This window comes from Zootermopsis nevadensis, unplaced genomic scaffold (assembly GCF_977971745.1).
Source record: "Zootermopsis nevadensis isolate Lab colony 2312 unplaced genomic scaffold, Znev_1.0 Znev_ptg000024l, whole genome shotgun sequence".
NCBI lineage: Eukaryota > Metazoa > Arthropoda > Insecta > Blattodea > Termopsidae > Zootermopsis > Zootermopsis nevadensis.
The window spans coordinates 11,584,347-11,596,464 of record NW_028259156.1 but is presented as its reverse complement, the minus strand read 5'-3'; the positions used below and the strand labels follow the sequence as shown (position 1 = coordinate 11,596,464).

The 12,118-nt window shown below is 38.9% G+C and overlaps 1 long non-coding RNA gene across 1 annotated transcript in view; it reads right to left on the bottom strand.

The window, feature by feature from the left end:
* LOC110831952 (uncharacterized) overlaps positions 1-11,145 on the bottom strand; it is a 43,578-nt gene extending 32,433 nt beyond the window's left edge. Inside the window, exon 1 of the long non-coding RNA XR_002543759.2 lies at positions 11,027-11,145. This is a non-coding gene — a long non-coding RNA (uncharacterized LOC110831952). The remainder of the gene's footprint in view (positions 1-11,026) is intronic.
* Positions 11,146-12,118: the final 973 nt, after the last annotated feature.

The window sequence follows — 12,118 nt, the reverse complement described above, 5'->3', positions numbered from 1 at the left end:
CAACCCAGTAGACAGAAATCTTCATACTCGCCGCTGTGAAAACCTCAAATCTTACCTTTTCATTCTTGTTATGAGATATTGAGAATTCAACGCGCCTACTAATCTAAATGTTTAAATTTCAAAAGAAAGGCTAGCGGAAATTATTAATTAACAACAGCACAATTTTGTGACCTACTGATGTGTATACTTGTAAAATTAACCACGATATCGAGTGTCCACCCTAAACCTCGATTAATTTAGTCAATAATGCAAAAGTTGTTATGTTTTAGTCTCATTAACAACAACCACAACTGAGGAGGAAGAACTATAGAATGGGGTCTTTAAATCTCTCTAAATCTTCAGATCTTTTGTTCCTATTTAGTTCGTGTTGAAAGTGGGCGGAGTAGCCTATAAGCTACATTGCGAGGCGGTCAGCCTCCTACTTAACTTCAAAACTAATGAGCGAATATAACCCTCCGAGCAACAGTGATATAAGCACGGGGTCACAATGAAGGGAGTCGATAGAGAACAACATTTCAGTACTTTCAGGACACAATCAACGCACAGAAATATGCAGCCTACAAATAAAATTAAATGGGGACAATCAAACTTCAAGATTACTGTTTTCTGAGATATTATGCCGTTCAGTATCGTAAAAATGAACCGATGTTTCAGAGGTGCTCAATGCTCACATATTAAGCCAAGACATTACCCCTGGTATGTCAACTCGCAGTCAATAAGTTTGTTATATCAGCTCATCGACACGACCTGCAGTAATAGCCAAAGTGCGCAATAGACTATAGGTCTATGCAAAATAATTCAACACATACATGGACGTTCCTCAACACGAAGTTGCAGACCCGTCGACAGAATAGGAGTAGAGTGTATATAAAATGGTGCTCCAACAGGGAGGACACCAATATCCCATTAGTTTTCCCACATATCGGACCTCAATCGAGAAGACTTGCTGTAGCCGACATGATTATTAACTTAAGCCGAGGCACTTACCATCACAGTTGGAGATCCTGCTGTCTGGTAACGCGATTCTAAGGCAAGGGGTCGAGAGTACAGCGGAAATAAAATTATAGCAAAGGGCGAACCCGCATCTAAGAGTTCTCAGTTCACTTTCCGGACTCCACTGCAAACGGAGCTAAGGAGTTCAATGTCAGACGCGGCATCGGACAAACAGCAAACTCATATGAATAGGAAATTCTTCACTATGGAGATCTAGAAGCAGATGCGAGGATAATATTAAAATCGATCTTAATAACAGGTTATAAATACAACTGATTCTTGGTTTATTTAACCATGACGTTTGAACTACATAGGACAGGGGTCTGACATTTTCTGAAGGAGAAGGTGTACATTCCCCCACCATCCTCGTGTTATGTCTTTTGTTATGTTACATAATTTGAAAAGTCAGTACAATACAATAAGTCCCCTGTATAGGCCTAAATAATCCCTGACTTGTTATGACCTCACAGACATGTTAAAGATAGGCTCCTAATGATTTCCATTTTCGTGGAAATAAAACAGTTTAATAATTTTGTAATATAAACAGTTGTTTTGGCTGATTTTAGTAAATAGATACATTTGTGTACTATTTTAAAAACCGCATGCGACCGTACGCCTACGCCGACACAAAATAATAATGTTATACCATCTGTAAGTTGAATTCACATAGGATGCTACCATAAGCCACGAACTTATAAAATACTGGAGCAACTCTACAGAGAGGAGAAGTATAAGCCTTTACCTTCATGAGACCTGTAGGCCCACAAGGAAATACCTCGCATTCCACATAACATACTTGGAATATTAAAAGAAAATAAAAGAAGTATATTTATTGCTCTGTGTTTCTTCTACACACGTCTGGCAATGTTTTAGCTTGACCCCTTTAGCTTGGAAGACAAGGCAGACACCCCCAATGGTCCAATGGTCCATACCCCTCGCTGGGCGAGGAATTTTAACGGCCGTACAATCCCGCATGTAGTAACCGAATTCAGAATAAACTCGCGTCACAATAAAACAATGAACCATTGTTTAATGCTACATATGTAGGTAAGTGTGATGATGTTAGTGATACTACTGATGATATCGCAGTGTTACCATTTCTAATATGGCCAGTTTTATTAATTTTTGTCACATATGAAATCTTGATGGATATACGCCTCACCTGAAACAATTGCTGATTACCTCATTCATCTGTAAATAGTTTTGAAACAGGTAAAACATCTACATTTTAAAACACACATCTCTGCATTTCTTTTAACCGGACAATATTCGTACGTAAAACAATTACACAAAATATAATTATCGTAAGACCACTATGGCTTTGTTTTCAAAACCGAAAATAAAAACACTATCAATGATTGCATGGAGACATCATTGAATATACGGAGCAGAGTTCTTCAGAAGCTGATAGTTTCTCATCTATTTAAGAAATTTCCCACCTTTATAGACCCAAAGATTCATTGCCGCGTTTACAACCCAAAACACAACAAAATAATCAAGAAAATTTAATAATTATGAGCTACGTAATTTGTGATCTTCAAAAAATGATAGCCTATTACGGCGAACAATCCGAGGAGGACGGGGTATGTAGCATGAATGGGACAGATGACAAATAAAAACATTTTAGTCGAAATGCCTGAAGAGAGGAGACCACTTGAAATATCCAGGTGTATCTGTTAGGATAATACTAAAATGAACAAGATACTAAGTATGGGGTGTGGACTGGATTCAGCTGACTCAGGACTGGATATGGAGGTGGGCTCATGTGAACACAGTAATCGATCTTCGGAAAGAGGTTAGGGATTAGGCTATTAATTTCCTAAAAGGCTATCAGATTCTCAAAGACTACACCACAGAGCTAAGTTTTAATCCTTGATTTTGGTGATGAAATATGCAAGGTTGAGGGTAAGTTCCCCATTATTTACGCATTATTTGTACAAAGAACTGGATTTTCTGATCGAGCTAATGTAAGTGTTCCCATTTCCATCGTTTTAACCCAACCAAGTGCCGTAGAAAAGTTCGAAAATCTACACGAAAGAAGGAAGGAACAGGAGTTTCGCTTGCACGTGAGGTGTAAGCTTACGGCCTCTGATGGATGGACCTGCAGGCCGGCCCAGAGCAATATTTAATAATGATCATATTTTCTACCTCAAACCTCCTAAGCCCAAACCATTGTGTTCCGTATGACAGACAATGATACATGACCTATACTGTAAAACAAATGACACACACCTGCAAAGAATGCGCACACACGCTGTGTTCTTTTAGCAGCCATAATGTCTTCTATTCAGACTTTGCTTTCCTCTACTCTTTTATAAGTTTCTTTTTTAATTCTCGGCCTTCTTGTCAATTCATTTTAATATTGTGTTTTTCACAACTTTCTTCTTTGGCGAAAAAAATTATGCTCTTTATATTTTATTAACGAATACGAAGGTTTCAAGCATAATTATTCTACGCGAAGCAACAGGCTTATTAATAATTTTCTTCTGTAGATATGCGACATCATCAATTGATTTCAATACCGTTTGTTGTCCTCGATGTTTATGAGAGGATGAGAAATTCTATCAAATGCAATAATGAAAACAATTATATAAACAGAAAAAGATTATTACTCAGTTTTCAGTTTAGACCGGTTCCCGTGGTTTTTATTCAGTTTCGGTGTTAAACAGTTTTCGTTTGTTCAGAAGTAGATCCAATATTACAACGATTTTCATTAAACAGGTTTATTCTCGGTTTCGCCGATCTTCCAGTTTAACCTAGGTTCAATTTTAATATGTATTACTGCATAAGGCGATAATTCTAACGTAAAAAAGCAACGAGTTTCAATAAAAATATCCTATAAGTTGTAAACTAACGTCAGACTGCAAATATAAAACAATTTTCGCACTTTAGTCAGTTCGATTGCAACATTTCTTATGTAGCTGACGAAAATATATCAGTATCGATGCATCTGTGGGACAATAAAAATAACCTTACGAAGTAAATAAAATAAGGACAATGTCGTAATGCAACATCCTTGCATAGGCCTACTTTTTTTATTATTATTTAGTGTTCTGTCTGGCGACAGGTCCATATGAACAGGATCCTTCCATCCTTTTCTCGGACTGGGACCTGTTCATATACGTTCTTGGCAGATGATCCAGAAGTGGTTTGCCATTGCCTTCTTCTGTGTGTAAATGGAGTAATTGTTGGGATGCCACGGAGAAACCGGGGAAGCCCCCCGAGGAAAACTCCGTGTTGCCTAGACCACGGCCTTGCCCAACACAAGTTATAAATTCGGGCACCGCCGGGAATCGAACCCGAGACCCTAGGATTACAAGGCCAGCGTTCTAACCGCTAGACCACCGTGGCGGTCTGCCTACTTTATATGAGAGTAAAACGTGGTTAAATCATACTATTTAAAATCAAACCACGGAAATGATATACCCCATTCGTAGGTCTAATCGCCATCTGACAGTAAGTTTAATATGGGTGATGAAATAAAACATGAGCTCGGTGCAGCATGCAGTACTCATGGGCCATATGAAACAAAAACCAAATTTCAATTGGGGCCCTTGGAATTGACGAGGGGGTATATTACGATGGAACTCAAGGGAGTAGGGTATATCACTTATCAAGGCCATCGAAAGGAAACTGTACTTTTTATGGTTTAGTGATAATGGAACCTGTGCCACGGAGTCAGTCAGAATCTTGGAAAATGTGCGCGGATTTTGGTTCAGTACTATTAGGACTCGTGTCACTGAACCAGTAAAAATCGTGCCATTATTTTAAAACTGTATGGAATGCGGTTCAATATCATTAGGACCTATCCCACTTAGAAAGTCAAAACTTTACCATTAGCTATCTGACCTGTTTGTATCACCACGCAGACTATTATTATTTATGGCGATGCCAACAGCATGTGTCACAATGTGCACACAGAGAGGCTAAATACACAGCGCTGTAACGATGGTTACCTGCTGGGCTGAGTGCATGGTATTACATCATACAAAGCAACAGCTTCAGAATAGCCAGAGATCCTGGTTCAATTCCAGAGCAAAGCATGCGTGATTTGTGATGGAAAGGTGGCACCGAAACATGGTTTTACCTTAGTACTTGGTTTTAGTTTTGCCAATCGTAATTCAACTTACGATCGAAACTCGTTTATCATAAGAGGCTAACACAACAGGCTCACTTGAGGACGCAGGGTCAAGGGCGTCTGTCTCAACTCATTCTTCTCATTTGCACAAAATGAAAGAAATAGACGAACGGTGTCTGTGTTTCAGCCTCGCCATCCGCAGACCTAAGCTGCTTCATCTCAAACACAACTGAACGGAGAGTGGCATTTTATTTGAGGAATACACTAACAGTTTTAGGCTAATTTTTGTTTGTACCTATCCAATATAATTTACATAACTGACTCAACAGTATTAAAAGCCAAAGTTCAACACCGGTAGTATCAAACCCCGTCACCGACTGTACCCTGAGCCAGATCCATCCAGTTCTTCAAATGTACGTATTATTCTGTCAATTTGACTACGTGAAAAAGCCTGTTTTCCAAGCCATGGAGCAGAAACGCTGGTAGTTCACGCAGTAATTATGCAACCCGTGCAATTATGTCAGTCACGTTGTAGTACATAGCCTAACCGCTGTGTGTGTCGGCACATGCAGCATGTTGTTTATTGTGTGCTTGTCCACACACTGCGGTTTAAATGGGATGACAGCAACAGATGATCAACTGATCACATGACGTCTACGTCAGTAGCTCATACATGTGCACACTGCGCCTACACCGCAAAATCATATTTACACAAGGAAGAGACCACACCCGAGTTAACAAAACACAGGATGCACAATAATTTAAGAGTCTAGTTACAGTAACACAGGAAACAATAAACACGTTTTAATTACATCCGATAATGGCAGTAAACTGTCACAGTGTCATGTAAATACAGGTCTCTGATTAAGGACAGATTTTACCCTGTATTCAATTATTTATTAAGACTGATATATTGTAGTATAACAGTAATGTATCTCTCCCAACTAAACATTTGAACAACTGATAAATTTTTATGGAATGATGTATGAACATCATGCCACTGAAAGTATTCAACCTTTGAAACTTAATTTGGGGGCGTGCGAACGTCTAATGTGCGAGCCACGTTAACATAGGTAGGGAAAAATTCTACATACCTTTTTTAAATCACCATAAAACTACTAAAAATAAAAAAATAGGTAAAATAAAGACGTCTTTGGCCAATGTACTTAACAAAATCGGACGTTTATAAAGACGATTTGTTAATTCTTCAGTACAGACCGAAAGAATACAAAGACATGGGAAAATGATTGAAAATATGGCTATGTGGTCAGTTTAATGGTTGTTAGAACTACTGATTTGCGGATTCATCACTGCATTCCCAACGTAGTGTTACCGTGGAAATCATGTGAACTGGAAAATCTGTCTCGATCAGTATGTGATTGTCTACGGGTCACAAGACCGGGGTTCGATTGCTGGCAGGGAATTTTCTCTTCGCTGTTACATTCAGACCAGTGCTGGGGCTCACTCGGCCTCCCAAAAAATAGATACCGAGATTTTTCTCAGCAGAAAAAGCAGTCGGAGCATTAAACTGGCCACTTAACTGCCGTCTAGTACCGATTTTGAGAATGCACTTTTTTACATCTGTTCCCCTCCTTGTCTTCAGCGGTTAGTGTTTATGCACAATATCGTTTACCTTTTATTAAGATTTGTGAAACGGGAGGATTTTTGAGTAACACGAAACCATTTAGTCAACAAAAGAAGCACCAGAATGCAACACAAAGACCATCCAACTGAAAGTCAGACTCCTTATAGAGGAAATTAAAATAAGTGGCATGTCTGGACGCTGTGCAAAAATGGAGATTTAGATAGTCCTCCGGAAGCTTTAAGCTGTCCATTATGGCATGCATGTTTCTTCTTTGTTACGATGTGAACAGACCAGACTCGTAATTGACACACACGACAACATAACAAAAACCGGAATTAATCAAGACAACGGACGAGCGAGTGTTCGTCGCACGCAGAGAAACAGAGTCATAGGAATGCGATACTGAAAGATTGTACTCAAATTCGCCAAGCATTGCAGTGTTAAATAGGCTATATCGTGTATCAGGTCGTATTAGTTATCAATTTTAGTCCTGTTATTATATTATTTATTACTACGAATTTAGTCCAGTTAGATTCCCAATAACTAGCAATACGTTTCACTGTTGGAAGCCCAACACAGCATGCCTAAAAAAGTGCATTCGCGGCGTACAGTACCGACAACAAAGTAGATACTTGAATATTTCTGACGATGGTGCGTTCTACTGTGTAAAACGTTCTTTTGGACTTTATCCATTACCTAAATTATAGAAATAAAACGTTTCTAAAGCTGGATTCTGCTTTCGTCACCAGGTAAAATAGGGATAGAAGACAGACAGCCTATTTGCTGGGCTCCCTGGTCCAGAACTGAGGCTATCTTAACCAGAGGGCTCAACAGACAGGAGTCCTATATCTGTCCCTTTTTTACCTGGTGACGAAAGCAGAATCCAGCTTTAGAAACGTTTAGTTCTATAATTTTATAATTTAGACGATGAACAAAGTCCAAAAAAAAAATTTTGCACAGACAGCAAAGTCTGACAGGTTCTGATTGGTTCAACTCTTACCTCCTGACACTCATTGTTACTGTGCAACTGTTATCCATTAACTTGCCCGATTTTAGTATACAACAGAGTAAATTATTCTGATTCAATTTTGTTACGAAACTTTCTACAACTAAACACCAGGCCTATATTTTATAATTCTTCACTATGTAGCTTTTTTTTTCTAACTTAATCCCACATTTGCACGTGTCTATGAAATATATCTGTAGCAAACCTTTCCGCTAGCTCTCCTAAGCTGCTTAGATGAGCTGTAACTAAACATTTCTTCCCAGGGGGTAAGCGATTATCACCAGAGATCACTCACATGAACACACACACCAGTGCCCTCCTTTCACTCATCGGATTACTCTTCCTTTTGAAAACTTCGATACAAATTAGGTCTTCTCAAAAGAAACTGGTTAGAAACGGTTTTTTGTTATCTTATTCTATACCAGAATACGAACCTAAGGTACATCTGTCATATAAAAATGGAAATAAAATAAAAATATTATGGGCATAATTTTCAGTGTCACAGCGTCAAAAGTAGACAAAAGTGTTGGTTGGGTCTAGGGAAAAAGATTAGTGGAATGAATTACGTATAGCGGGGTTACAGTTTACGTGTGTGCATGACTGATTCTTACATGATTTAACGAAGCTGTTTCAACTGCGAAGCTAAGTTGAATGAACCGGGAAGACGATAACGAGTGAATTGTTAAAAACTAGAAATAAGGCGTCGTGGCTTATTTCAGGGTACGATTTCGTCAAAATCTCGGAGAGATTGAAGAAAATTATAAAAATGTTTAGCCAGCAGGGTTCATAACCAGGTCGAGACACGAACATGGTATCTCATGAATTAAATTCCCGGAAATTACAGGCACATCAACCTGCTGAGTTCGTATGTGTGGAGAGACGCCAATTAGCGGAAACATCTCCATATAGCAGACACTCTCACATATCAATTTTTCCAAGAGAGTGAAACTTTAAGATAACTCCTTAGAAGAGTGATCAGCCCAACAGCTAAAGCAAGAACAGTAAATAAGTCCTGAATATGTTACAGCGTCGCCAAATAACCTGTAGTCTATATACAGATTAACATACCAATTGCGCTGTTGCTCCAAATGTAGGTCTCCTCATTATAAAACAGCTCTTTCCTCGCAAAGTTTTGTAAACACGTCTTTCTCGATGTTTCGGGAATAAGAATTTAATTCATCCTTAAACAGAGCTGTTACTTTAGAAACCAAATATTGCAAGCAGATTATAAAACGTATTCAAAGAAAGTGAGGAAATTACAGCTTCATAAAATACTAACCTATTGAGAACATGGTACTGTACTTTTCGGAATAAGCGTAAAAGCTCACCATCTCTTCCCCTGAAAGTAACCCACAAATTGACTGCGTATCACGGGGCCTATTCTCATACATTTAATGTACTCTTTCTTTCTTCCCCCATCCCCTGTTTCCTTCTTTCTCCACAGTTCAAATCGAATCGCTCAAAAATATTCAACGGAAGAATTCCAATATGATTCTTAAGTTTAACCTTTCAAACTTGGTAAAGTCACATTTTGTAAGTCACTGTTTCTTAAGCACCCTGTGTCTGCTGGATAGCACACTGACTATAACCATGAGCGAGAGAGCAGTTCAGCATCACCATGGTCCGTATGTCAAACCTCGCCATCAGCAGGGTGCGGGGTAATCAATGAATGTCAACACCAGTTCCATGCAACAGCTAATAAAACAAACATACATCACCCGGGCAAATCTGCACCAATGGTCACGTGATATAACTGACTGCTCTAATAACAATCTGCGTATTGTAAAATTGCCTTCAGACACACCTGACGACCATATTTAAACAAAATATGAAGGATGAACCGTGCAAGACTGAATGAATGTTGTGACGTGATAAATCTACAAAGTATTAGCTAAAAATGGCAATTAACACTCTGAAACCAAAGCTCGTCTAAATAATTTTAATAATTTAGTCCGTCCTTCATATAAAATACAAAACTTCACTATTATAAAGGCAAATCGGCAACCGCTCTTTGAAGAAATAATCTCTTTTTACAGTGAGAATCATACGAAAGCCTTAATAAAGAATGCAGCATTACTGACTCTTAAAGCAGGTGGTACACATAGTTAGCACTGGTCTTTATAGGGATAATACCACGAGAAGCATTCCACGGAGTAGAGTTCTTATTGAGAAGCTGATAGAAGCTCAGTTGATGAAAAATTTTCCCAGTGTTTATAGAACCCGAAGACCTTATTCGGATCCAGATAAATACAGTGTAGTCCTACATTCTAAACTCCATTTCTGTAAGAATAATTTTAATATTATCCTCCCATATATGTCTAAGTCTGCCAAAATTGTTTCTTGTCTTAAGGTTAATCGTCCAGCATTTTTCATACTTTTCTCATTTACTGAACGCGTCTCACAACACCCGTCCAACTCATCGTTCTTGATTTGATGACATTGCTAAAATTTTGTGAAGAGAAAGTATTTTTAGCTTTATAGCTCTAAATTCCGAAGCAAGTATGCTATCAATATTCATCTCAGATCGCAGTTAAACATCTAACACCGCGTATACAATTTAAATGTGTAACGAAAAAGTTACTGGTGTTCTAACACCTCATCGTCTTTTTATTCCTGACAAAAAGTCAACTTCATCTAAAAAAATCTTTCCTCAGATCTCAATAAAATTCTAGAATGGGAATGTTGTTAGACAAATGTCATTGTGGCCTATATATGCCCAGTATAACTCCCTCAAATCAAACTTTGTGGAACTTCTCGATAAGAAACAAGTTAAGAAATACACGCATAACGTAACAATTCTGGCACATCCAATTTGTTATTTCCTGTACTTTCAGTTCATGAATTTTAACTTGTGATGCTCACGTATACACAGAGAGAGCGAACAGCAAGAACTTGAAGATATAGACGTGTGACGTCATGGCAATCATACAATTCAGTTATTACCTCGAAGAAAACAAAAAGGAATCACCATTACAAAAACCAGCTGGTTAATGCTGTTTATGTAAACAACCAGTCGCTTCTGCGTGCAAAAGTGCACGTAGGTCTTCATATAATGTGTCCGTCACTGTCGTCCAGTTTTAACAGAGACTGAAATGGCTCAATAATTTTCAGTAAATTTTCCTAATATCCAGTTTAACGACAATCCGATCGGTCGTTCTCGAGATTTTACGTACGTAAGGACGGTCGGACAAAGCGACTTTAACATTCACTCTCGTAGAGTTGCGAACGCTCCCAAAAAATAAACAGATAACAAAATATTATCACATACATAGCACTCCAATTCTCCATAGACCAAAATTTAAAATATCACGCGAACAGCTACAACTTTTAGGCCTACCTAATGTATTTTCACCAAATAACTCACGTTTTTGACTGTGGTGCCACAGAACGACAGATGCTCGTTGATTTTCTACCACTTTATATCAAGCCTCGTGGAGGTCTGCCCGTAAACCAATTGTCCAAAACTGCGCCCCACTGGGACCCTTAAGCTCTCACTTTAGCAGAGATATACGTAAAAAGTCACAATACTTGCTTCCGAGGGCAGATGTGCGCAGGTCTGAAGCAATTATTCTACTTCAGAGACGATGGCACTCCTTTTCTGCAGTTGGAAGTTCAATGCTCAAGAGCCCCTTTTCATAGGTTCCTATCTACAGCGGCGTTTTATTCAATGTGTCTTCTCTGCATCAAAATCAGGGATGGGCAATTATTTCATCGGACACACGGCACGAAAACCCAGAAATATTATGTTTATGTGTTTAATAGTTAGTGGTTTACATGCAGATTCTGGACCAAAGCTTATAATTCCAAGATCAATGATAAAAGGGTTCATACTGTGAAAGTGTCAATCATATCAAACCTTTGTGTATGACATTCTCTTCATTATTTCACATTAAAACACACACCCGATCTTGTGAACACGGCAATAAACCTATGAGTTCCATTAAAGGCGGGACATTTCATCACTAGCTGAACGACATTAGCTTCTCAAGGACTGTGAAGAAAGTTGGACCGGGAGACGGTGACGAAGCCAATATAACCCGCCACCTAAGCCAGGTGAATCCAACCCACACCCACCAAACTTATTTCCTAAAACCCATTTTAATATTATCTTCCCATCAATTCCTAGGTTCTCAAGCGGTCTCATCCCTAAGGCTTTCCAACAACAATTTTGTATGCATTTCTCATCTGCTCCATGCGCGATACTTCCCCCGCCTATCTCATTCACCGTAAGTGACTGAACAAGAAATAAGAAATACGAAATCGAAACGCGGTCTAAGCTCTACAACATAAATCATAAGCCACTACCGAAGCACGGAACTAGGTTAAGTATGAAGATTTCTGTCTTCTGGGTTGTTGCGCTGTGTAGTCTGGTCGATGTGTGCCAACGTTTCGGAGGTCATACGGAGGCAGTATGACCTCTGAAACGATGGTAAACATCGACCAGACTACACAGCGC